Source organism: Castanea sativa, chromosome 7 (assembly GCF_040712315.1).
Source record: "Castanea sativa cultivar Marrone di Chiusa Pesio chromosome 7, ASM4071231v1".
Classification (NCBI taxonomy): domain Eukaryota; kingdom Viridiplantae; phylum Streptophyta; class Magnoliopsida; order Fagales; family Fagaceae; genus Castanea; species Castanea sativa.
In genome coordinates, this window is record NC_134019.1 from 42,313,465 (window position 1) to 42,322,934 (window position 9,470).

Consider the following 9,470-nt stretch of genomic DNA (forward strand, 5'->3'; position numbering starts at 1 on the left):
AGGGCAGTATTATGCCATTTTAGTAGTGTAGCGGATATTAAATTTAGAGCATGTGCTCCATTGTTGGAGCATGTGACTGATTGGTTGGTTGTTAGAGGTAGTTATGCCAGCTGGCATAAGGAGTTACTAGATCAGCTAGGTAGTTAATTTACTGGTCAGGATGGTACACATACAAATTGGTATTTGGCTTCGTAATGAGATCATGCAGAAATTAACCAACAATTTTGTTTCCTGTTCTCTCTTCTCCCTCTCAATTCTTGGAGGTCAGTCATATCCTTTCTTCAATATTTCAATCAACTTGTAAGCACTACTTGCCATCGAAGCTCTTAACAATTCTTGTGGCAATTTCATGAAAGGATATGACATTCTACTTGTAACTATTTGTGTGCCTCTCTAATGGTGTTGTAACTTGTAAAAGATTAGATTAAAGACCTTACTTAAATCCAAACAAATAAAAATAAAAATGGAGCAAAAGAGAGCAAAGAAAAGAAGCCCTAAGATGAGAATGTTGGATTAGATTAGAGATCATACTACGAACCAACAAAATAAAATAAAAATGAAACAAAAAAGAGGGAACAAAAGAAGCCCTAAAATGAGAATGTTAAAAATGGGATGTGGAAGTTCTTATTTGGAGAGCAAAGGTCTTGTGCCTGGTTCCTTGATCAGAATGATATATATCTTGCTAGTGGCTGCAGTGCATTTGCAATGCAATTTTAATGACAAAAGGCTCATTCAACTGACAGATAAAAATTTCCAAGAAAATTGAGCTTGTTATATCTCATGGGGATTGCATTATCTCATTCCCATGAGAAAAAGGTTGAGATAACAGATAGTGCAGGAAACACTTCTTAACCTACTACTTTGCAAATACCTTCATTACAACTTATATGATCAGGCAGAGAAGCTTAGGTCAAAGGCACCTCGGTTTGAAGCCCATTCAAAGCAACAGGTAACTCTTAATTGTTTTTAGTACAAAGCTGTATGCCCATTACACTTTGTGGTCACTGAAATATAGGATATGGTTCAGATTTCTGCAGAAGGCCAAGTTGCATATCTGCAACTATATATTAACCTTTTAGGGTTCAGTCCAGTGATAGTTATAATTATTGCAAAAGGTTGAACAATTAAGCCAGAGATAATAAACATGACATGACAGCTTATTGAAGACATCTTTTAATGGCATTCTTGTCAACTCTGCACTGTAATATCAACCTCTACACACAGTTATATATTCCTATAATTTTTTATAATATTATATATCCCTAATTTTTTTATTTTTTGGTTTTTGGTTTTTGGTTTTTGCTCAAATATTGGTAATTGCATTTTAAAGTTTAGATTTTGCTGTGGTTTTGTGAATTTGGTGTTTTTTGAGACAATGAACTTAGCCACAAAGTAGAAATCCGCTTTCTGAAATTGGTGACCTGGGATTTGATTGCTTTGCTCTTATATTTGGAATTGCGCGTTGAAGTTTAGATTTTGATGTGAGATACGATGAACTTAGCCACAAAGTACAAAAAGAGGTCTTGCACTGCACCTTTTTGTAGCTGCTCGTGTACTTGGATGCACACCCTAAGAGTTTTTATTGAATCCATTTTAAATTTATTATTTAAAAAAATGCAACTTTATGTAGCATACATGTTTTAGATTTGGTTTTTATGCACATATATATGTGTGTGTGTGTGTGTTTAGATTTGTAGGGGATTGCATCTCTCATTGAGACCCGTGCATATACCTGAGAGGTGTGATGTATTGTGCGTGTGGTTCAGCTTACCATGGCGTTGAGGCAGAAGTTGAATGTGACCGTGCTCACTGCATTCCTCAATTTCACTCTCACCCTAGGATCTGATTTGCATGGTCGGTTGTTTGCGTATCTTCCCAAGGTAATTTTGAAGGGGGCCCTTTTTTAATTTATGCTCTTTCTGTTCATTCTTGGAATGGTATATTTTTAAAAAGTGAATAAAGGAATTGGCAGTTCGCACAATTGATGATGCACCTGGCATATTCTGATGTTAAATAATAATAAATGTAAACAGGGCTAAATCAATCCAGCCATTGATAAACAGCTCAGGTAAGACTTGATAAAAATCTTGTTCATGTTTGTTTATTTATAAACAAGTTGAGCTTGAGCCTTTTTAGTCTTGTTTGATAAACAAGCTAGGCCCAAGCAAAAAGAATTTCAAGTCTAGCATTCCTTGCAAGCCAGAACCAGAACCATTTTAGATTGTAGTTACACATTGGACTTGTTTAACGACAAACAACCTATCTCCATGATGTTTCAAGTCTAGCACTTTCAATCCTCATCCAACCAGAATTTCCTCAAATGTTTCCCTTTGATGCTGACTCATTAGATCAAGCAACTATTATACCAATGATGATGAACCTAACTGATTGGACTCAGTATGGCAGTGCATCACTGCATCTAGTTGGATCATGCATTTATGCTAGTCCTTGAAGCCCAATTTAACCCACCCATTAACACCCATAGTTCCTCTATGAGCTACTACGCTCCAAATTTAGTAACTGATACCAGTGTGTGTGCCATATCCAATGATGCCAAATGTTTCAGCCTTTGAACATGGTTTTCAAGTGAATGAATATGGTAATATGAATGAGGTTCATATGAAGAAAGGTTAATGGAAATTGAATTCAAAGGCTGGCAGGGTTTGATTTGCAATCTAATTTCTACTTAACAATTTATAATTATGTGTAACTATTCAAACATATGTTTTATGTTTTCTAGGAGTTTTAATTACTTTCAGATTGGATTTAATAATCATCATTTACTTAATAATTTTTTTTTTAAAGTTTAGAAATATAATGACTTTAGTATTACAGAGTCACAGACTGCATTTAATTTTGTTGAGCATCCTAAATTACAGGAATAGTTAGTTGAGAATTATTTTCATTGTAATCAGAATTTATATATTGAATGTTTTTCATGCTTTTGAACACTAAAACTGTTAAAGGTTGGTTTCAGGAGGATGAACATGACATGGATGTTGACACTGCTACATCTGGAACTCTAAACTGTTACAAAACACTCCTTCTTAGAGCTAGAGATTTACCGCTATTTTCTCATGCTAATATTTCTCATTGATCAGAAGAGGTGCAATGAGATAACACGGTTAGATCAAGGTCCTTTCTTTTTTGACCTTTTTTACCCGCTTGAGTCGTCGTGGTTTTTTAACATTGCTTTTGATGTCTCTCAGGCTAAAGCTTGTGCCTCTGCTAGCATTGTTCAATTGAAGAACATTATTAGGAGAGCCGTTGATTTTCTAGCATCCAGGCTCTACTTCTAGTATTCTCTTAGATATGAACTCACTGGGGGCCTTTCTCAAATTAGAGGGTGAGTTTTCTTTTGTCATGACTATCTGATTATCAGGGATTAATTTTCTTTATATCAGTGAGGCAAATATGTATTAGATTGAATGATATTGTCTCTCATTCATGCATTAACAGTAACCTCCTTTCCCTGCACTGGATTGTGACACTGTGCCATGACAAGTTGGGTCTGGTAAATTTTATTTATTTTTATAAGTGAGTTAGATCAAATAAATTTGTAATTGATAGAGCATGTGTCTATATTACCAGTATCTAATACATGGGTGTTGGTATGATGATGGACACACTTCTTTGCCTGATCATTACAACTTATATGATCAGGCAAAGAAGCTTCAGTCAAAAGCACCTCGATTTGGAGCCCATTCAAACCAGCAGGTAACTCTTAATTGGTTTTACTACAGAGCTGCATAAAGCCTTGTAGCTCAATTGGCACCTCCTTATGCACAAAGTGCTTGGGAGTTCGAGTTGTGGGGGTTAGCAGCATATTATAACTAACTCAAAATCAAAATTGTTTTTACTATATGCTCATTACACTTTGGGTTCACTGATATGTAGGATATGGTTCTGATTTCTGTGGAAAGCCAAGTTGCATGTCTGCAACTATAATGTTAAGTTTTTAGGGTTCAGTCCAGTGACAGTTATAATTATTGCAAAAGGTTGATCAATTATGCCAGAGATAATAACATGACATGACATAGCTTATTGAAGGCATCTTTTAATGGCATTCTTGTCAACCTTCTGTTCCCCTCGTCATGCTTGCTTCCTAGCAATCCCATCACTAGTCTTTACTAAATTTTTTGTTACCTATGTTTGATTCAAATTATATATGATCTGTAAACTTTTAGTGAAATGGAAACTGTTAGTAAAAATTTAGTTGATGTCAAAGAAAACATAGATGGACAGGATCCAATTGCTGTAGAAAAATTACAGATAATAGTGAAGGAACTATTTTTCTTTCTTTTTTTCGGGTGGAGGGATGGAAGGGTTTCTTAGTTTCAAATCTCACTGATGGGGCAGTGATTGTGGCTTCTATTTTAAAGTGTTTCACTTATAAGCTGCAGATTCTGAAACGACTGTTCTCTCTTGCAGTTCTGCCGCTACCTTTTATAACTAGGAAAGATTAGGACAATTCAGTTGGAGTATGCAGATGCAAAGAATCCCTTCTGTTGCTGCACTTGGTTTTCGAGTTCAATGTAATAAGTGGGCAATAATTGTTTGCTTACTGCTAGGAGAAATTCCTGAGAGGACCATCTTTATGTAGAAAGGCATGGAGCAGGCTTTGAGACCATACTTTGAATTGACAAATGTAAGTATTGGTTCCCAGTACTTGAATTGTTCATTTTAGTTTTTCCATCTGTCAGCAGGTTGGATTAAGTGCAGAATGCAGATACAATGACATCCAAGTTCTAATAATATATACCTAATTCCAAAAATGCAGACTGCTGCTTTAAAGTTGTGGCCGAGTTTTGATATGAATTAAAATATAAAATCAAATAAGAAACCAAATAATATACTAATAAAAAATAATTTTTAAATAAAAGGCTAAATTTTCACAAGATTATTATTTTTAAACAAGAAAAATTTCATGATTGACTTCTAAAATCTTGTGAAATTATATTGATTCTAGTCTACCCTAGTCTGTATTTTATCTGCTTATAAGTAAATCTTAAAAATTGTAATCCCTCCAGCTTATCCATCTTTTCTTTGGGAGATGTCAACATTCTAAATGAGTTTATAGAATAATACTTCTCAAACTTACATAAAAAAATTGTCTCAAAATTTTAAAACGTGTTGGATAAATTATGTTTTTGTGTGAGATAAAAAAACCAACAAACTTCAAATAAGTCTGGTGAGCAATGGGTTAGGAAGCTTAATTCTGTTTCCAAAGATTGGAAATCTCTTTTCTTGGGAGATGGGCATGAGATGCCTCTGGAATATCACCCTCCAAGCACAAGAAATGGCAGGGTTGTTGTATCCCCACCTCAAGAAGTTATTGACGAAGGAGTTGTGCAATGGTCTACATGTTTGGTAGGGCAATTTCTTGATAAATAGTTACCATTTTTTCTGGTAAAGAGGTCTGTTGAGACTTTGTGGAAGCCGTTTGGTGGGGTGGAGGTGTTTACTTTTGAGAAGGGCCTTTTCTTGTTCAAATTTGTTTTGGTTCAAGAGCAGGATGCTGTCCTTAATGCTAGATTATAGTATGTGGGCAACAAACCTCTCTTTCTTTGAAGATGGCAGCCTGGTTTGCAACTGAGTAATCTAAAGTTGGGAAATAATCCTATCTGGGTGAAATTTCTGCAACTGCCTATAGAGTTATGGACCCCCAAGTGCTTGAGTTATTTAGCAGGTGGTGTGGGAAGGCCATTATATGCTGATGCAGTCACTGAGCAACACCAGAAGCTTGGATATGCTAGAGTTTGTGGTGAAGTTGAATTGATGATGAACTTCCTGATTCCTTGGTTGTTGAATTGCCTGATGGAAAGATCTTGGAAGTTGGAATTGAGTATCCATGGAAGACTGAAATTGTTTGCATTGCAAAGTGTTTGGTCACTTATCCAAATTCTGTCCTTCTAAACCTTCTGAGACTTGGGTTCCCATGGATAAGGGTCAGGTTCACAGGACTTACCTCCTCTCCAAAGAAATCTGTGGCTGGGGGTGGAGGAATGTCTGCATCACCTAATAGATTTGGCCCTCTTCAGGTTGGGAATGGTAATGATGAGGAGGGGGCTACAGGAGCAGATCTCTGTCCTCAGGAAAGATGACTTGAATGCATTTCAAGATAAAGCTAAAATTTCTTAGTCCACTTGTGGTACTGTGAATGATGTTGTCCCTGTTCCTCTAGATACAGGAATAAAAGACCCCAATGTTGCATTTGTGGTGTCCCCCAATGCTAGGCAAGGAAATAGGAGAGTCACTAGAGCTCAAGTGGCTTCTGGGAAGAAAGCTGAAGGATGTGAGGAAGGGACTCTAGGCCATTTCACTCTATTGGAATTTCTGGATGCTGCCATAGAGAGGGGAGCTAAACTAAAGCCAATAAAAACTGTGAAAGCCAAGGAAAAGGGTCAGATTGTGCTTAACCCTGTTAGTACTCCAATGGTGAGTGATGTGAACAGTTTACTTGAAAATGGTTAGATGATAGTGTTGTGTTGGAATGCGAGGGGTCTAAATGACCCATCTAAACAAAGAGAAGTAAAGAAATTAATTAGGGATCGTAGAGTTGATTTGGTTTATTCAGTTGTGACAAAGGCTAGAGATAGGAATGCCCTACAAATAAAAGAGGCTTTATTTCTAAATTGGGGTTTCCTCAATAATTATGATAATCATGAATTAGGAAGAATTTGGGTGTGTTGAAACACAAACATTTTCTATGTCTCAATGGTGTCAAAAGACCGATCAAGTTATCCATTGTGGTTCTTTCTAATTAAGAAAAATGGGAAGCATCTTTTGTTTATGGTGCAAACTGTGGTTTTAAAAGGCAGGAGTTGTGGCAAGCCATTTTTTGGTTACAATGGAGGAATAGAGATAAACATTGGGTGGTTTTGGCTGATTTCAATGTAGTTAAAGACTTGAGTGAGAGGTTTGGGGGATTGGGTAACCCTGGTTTTGAAGCTGAATTTGCTAATTGGATGGGTGTTCAAGGACTATTTGATCACCCTTATATTGGTGTTATGTTCTCTTGGAGTAATAAGAGAGATGCTACCTTTATCACTCCTCACTGCTATTCATTCTTTCTTCTCCTCATCTAAGCTCCTAGGTGAAGTAAATGCTACCATTATCACCCTTGTGTCTAAGGTACCTAACCCTTCCAACATGTCTGAGTATAGACTTATTTCTTGCTGCAACATTATTTACAAATGCATTACTATCCTGCTGGCCAATTGTCTTAAAGCTTGCCTTGATATTCTCATGATCCGTACTCAAATTTTCATTACTGGTAGAAGTATAAGTGAAAATGTTTTGTTGGCTAAGTTGTTGGTGATGAATATATATATATATATATATATATATATATACACACACACACACACATTATAAGTAATGAACTTCTGCTCACTTGCAACCCCTATTCATCAAGTGTTTTCATTTCTCTCCAGAGTATTGTAATTTAGAAGCTTATGAATTGGTGATGAATTATTATTGAATTCTCCACATATACACGGAGGTTAATTACTACAAAAGATACTTTTCATTGGTGTTTTGGTAATTTTAGTCTTTGTTTTATTTAGGAAAAGCTTTGCAGGAAAGAGAGGGAGGGGGGGCAGGGGGGCGTGGTTGTATTGCGAGACAGTCAAGGATAGTTAATACATATAGGTACTTCTACTAATCACTTGGCAGAAATTTGGCTTGGGAATATGGCTTTAAATATATAAATCTAGATATTGATTCTGAGCTTGTTATGAATCTGCTATCAACATGTGGTATAATGGCACCAGAAATTGCTATTTTGATATGTGATTGCAGGACCCTACTAGCTTGAGAATGGACCACCCTTCCTCCTCATCACGTATGGTATACCATGAAGAGAATGGAGTGGCAGATTGACTAGCAACGAGGGGAAGGGAGCGACAGTGCACCATAAAAGAATATTTCCAATGACCATAAAGAACTCCACAGAAGTTTCCTAACTCCTATGGACTAAAGTTGATGTAATAGTGCTCTATTATTAATATATAAATCCCCTCTTTCTACCAAGAGAGAGAGAGAGAGAGCAGAGCTCTTTCATTTGAGTGCTGCTGTAATGATATTGGTTAGATAGAAGGAATCTTAAATGCTTTTGTAATATGTATGACCTAAATGACCTAGTAATGCGCTATTGTGACATTCGATATTAAGTATCTTTTATAATCACTCTCTAATTTTAAATTTGGTCATATATATATTCAGCCTTAATTTTTAGTAGGATTGAAAGTAATCTTTGAGCTTTTCAATTTAATTTTTTTATATTATAATTTGATAGTTACAATGATGGACGATGAATTTGAATCCTAGATATTTTCATTGGAAACATCAAGATTTGCTAATCAATTGAATTACAAGGCTCTATACTTGATTAATAAATGAGAATAGCATTTACCATTCAAAAAAAAAAAAATCCATTTTAATTTTTGGAATACTAATATTTATTTAGTCATGAGCAACTTAATTTCAAAGCCTAATATCAAAGGTTCATTAGACATAACCAGAAAGTATACCATACGTCTATTATATACAATGGCCGTGTTACGTACGAATATTGGTCTCTCTCACATATATGTAGACATCCACTGCAAATATGATATAAACATATTGTATGAGATAATTCTCACATGCAACTATGCAAGCACAAGTCATGTGATTGCACATATTATTCAAAACAGAAATGTCACTTGTATTCTTCAAAAAAACTTAAAAAGCAGAAAGAAAAAAGAGAAGGAAAGATCCATATCTCTCTCTCTCTCTCTCATGAAGATGTAGAATGTGTCAGAAACACTATGAAAGAAATCAGCAATAATGTTGGAATTGAGCTTCTTGGAAAATAGAACAAGTCAAAATTAGAAAAAGCAAAAAAAATCATTGATATTGCTTTACAAAAGGGATTTGTTTAAACATGCACAAACCAAAGGGGGTATAATTCAATGTTCTACGGAGAAGAGTATTGACACAGTGTCATCCACATCCAGGTACTGAGTCTACTGACTCATCCACAACAAAAAAACAAAAAACATGTAGTCAAAGTTGCACGAGAAGCACTCAAACTCACTTTTCTTTTGGTGGGTTACATTACATTACAAAACCAAATAACAAGGAGCATGCATGGAAATAATAAAGATGGGATGGGAATCCCCCCAAAGACACTTCACATGACTTTCGTTTGGTGGGTCTTCTATGTAAATAGAATGTGAAATCAACCTGACATTATCACATTAATCAATTCCTATCTTTTTTATGAAAGAAGAGCCTAGCAACATGGAAGAAAAAATGGGTGCTCTTTTTATTTATATTACTATTATTTTAATTATTGTCTTTATGAGAGGGGCAACATATGGCCCAAACACCTAAAATAAAGAAAAAGAAAGATGAAGAAAACAACAAAGTGGTGACTACAACTTCAAAAGGTTTTCCTTCCCTTGAGAATCTAAGCTTTGAAT

General features: G+C 35.6%; 1 long non-coding RNA gene across 1 annotated transcript; it reads left to right on the top strand.

Moving 5' to 3' along the window:
• The first annotated feature begins 292 nt into the window (after nt 1-292).
• On the top strand, nt 293-8,147 carry LOC142643422 (uncharacterized). The gene is made up of 6 exons (XR_012845852.1): nt 293-949; nt 1,767-1,880; nt 2,978-3,124; nt 3,210-3,346; nt 4,432-4,648; nt 7,804-8,147. It is a non-coding gene; the product is annotated as an uncharacterized LOC142643422 (long non-coding RNA).
• Nucleotides 8,148-9,470: the final 1,323 nt, after the last annotated feature.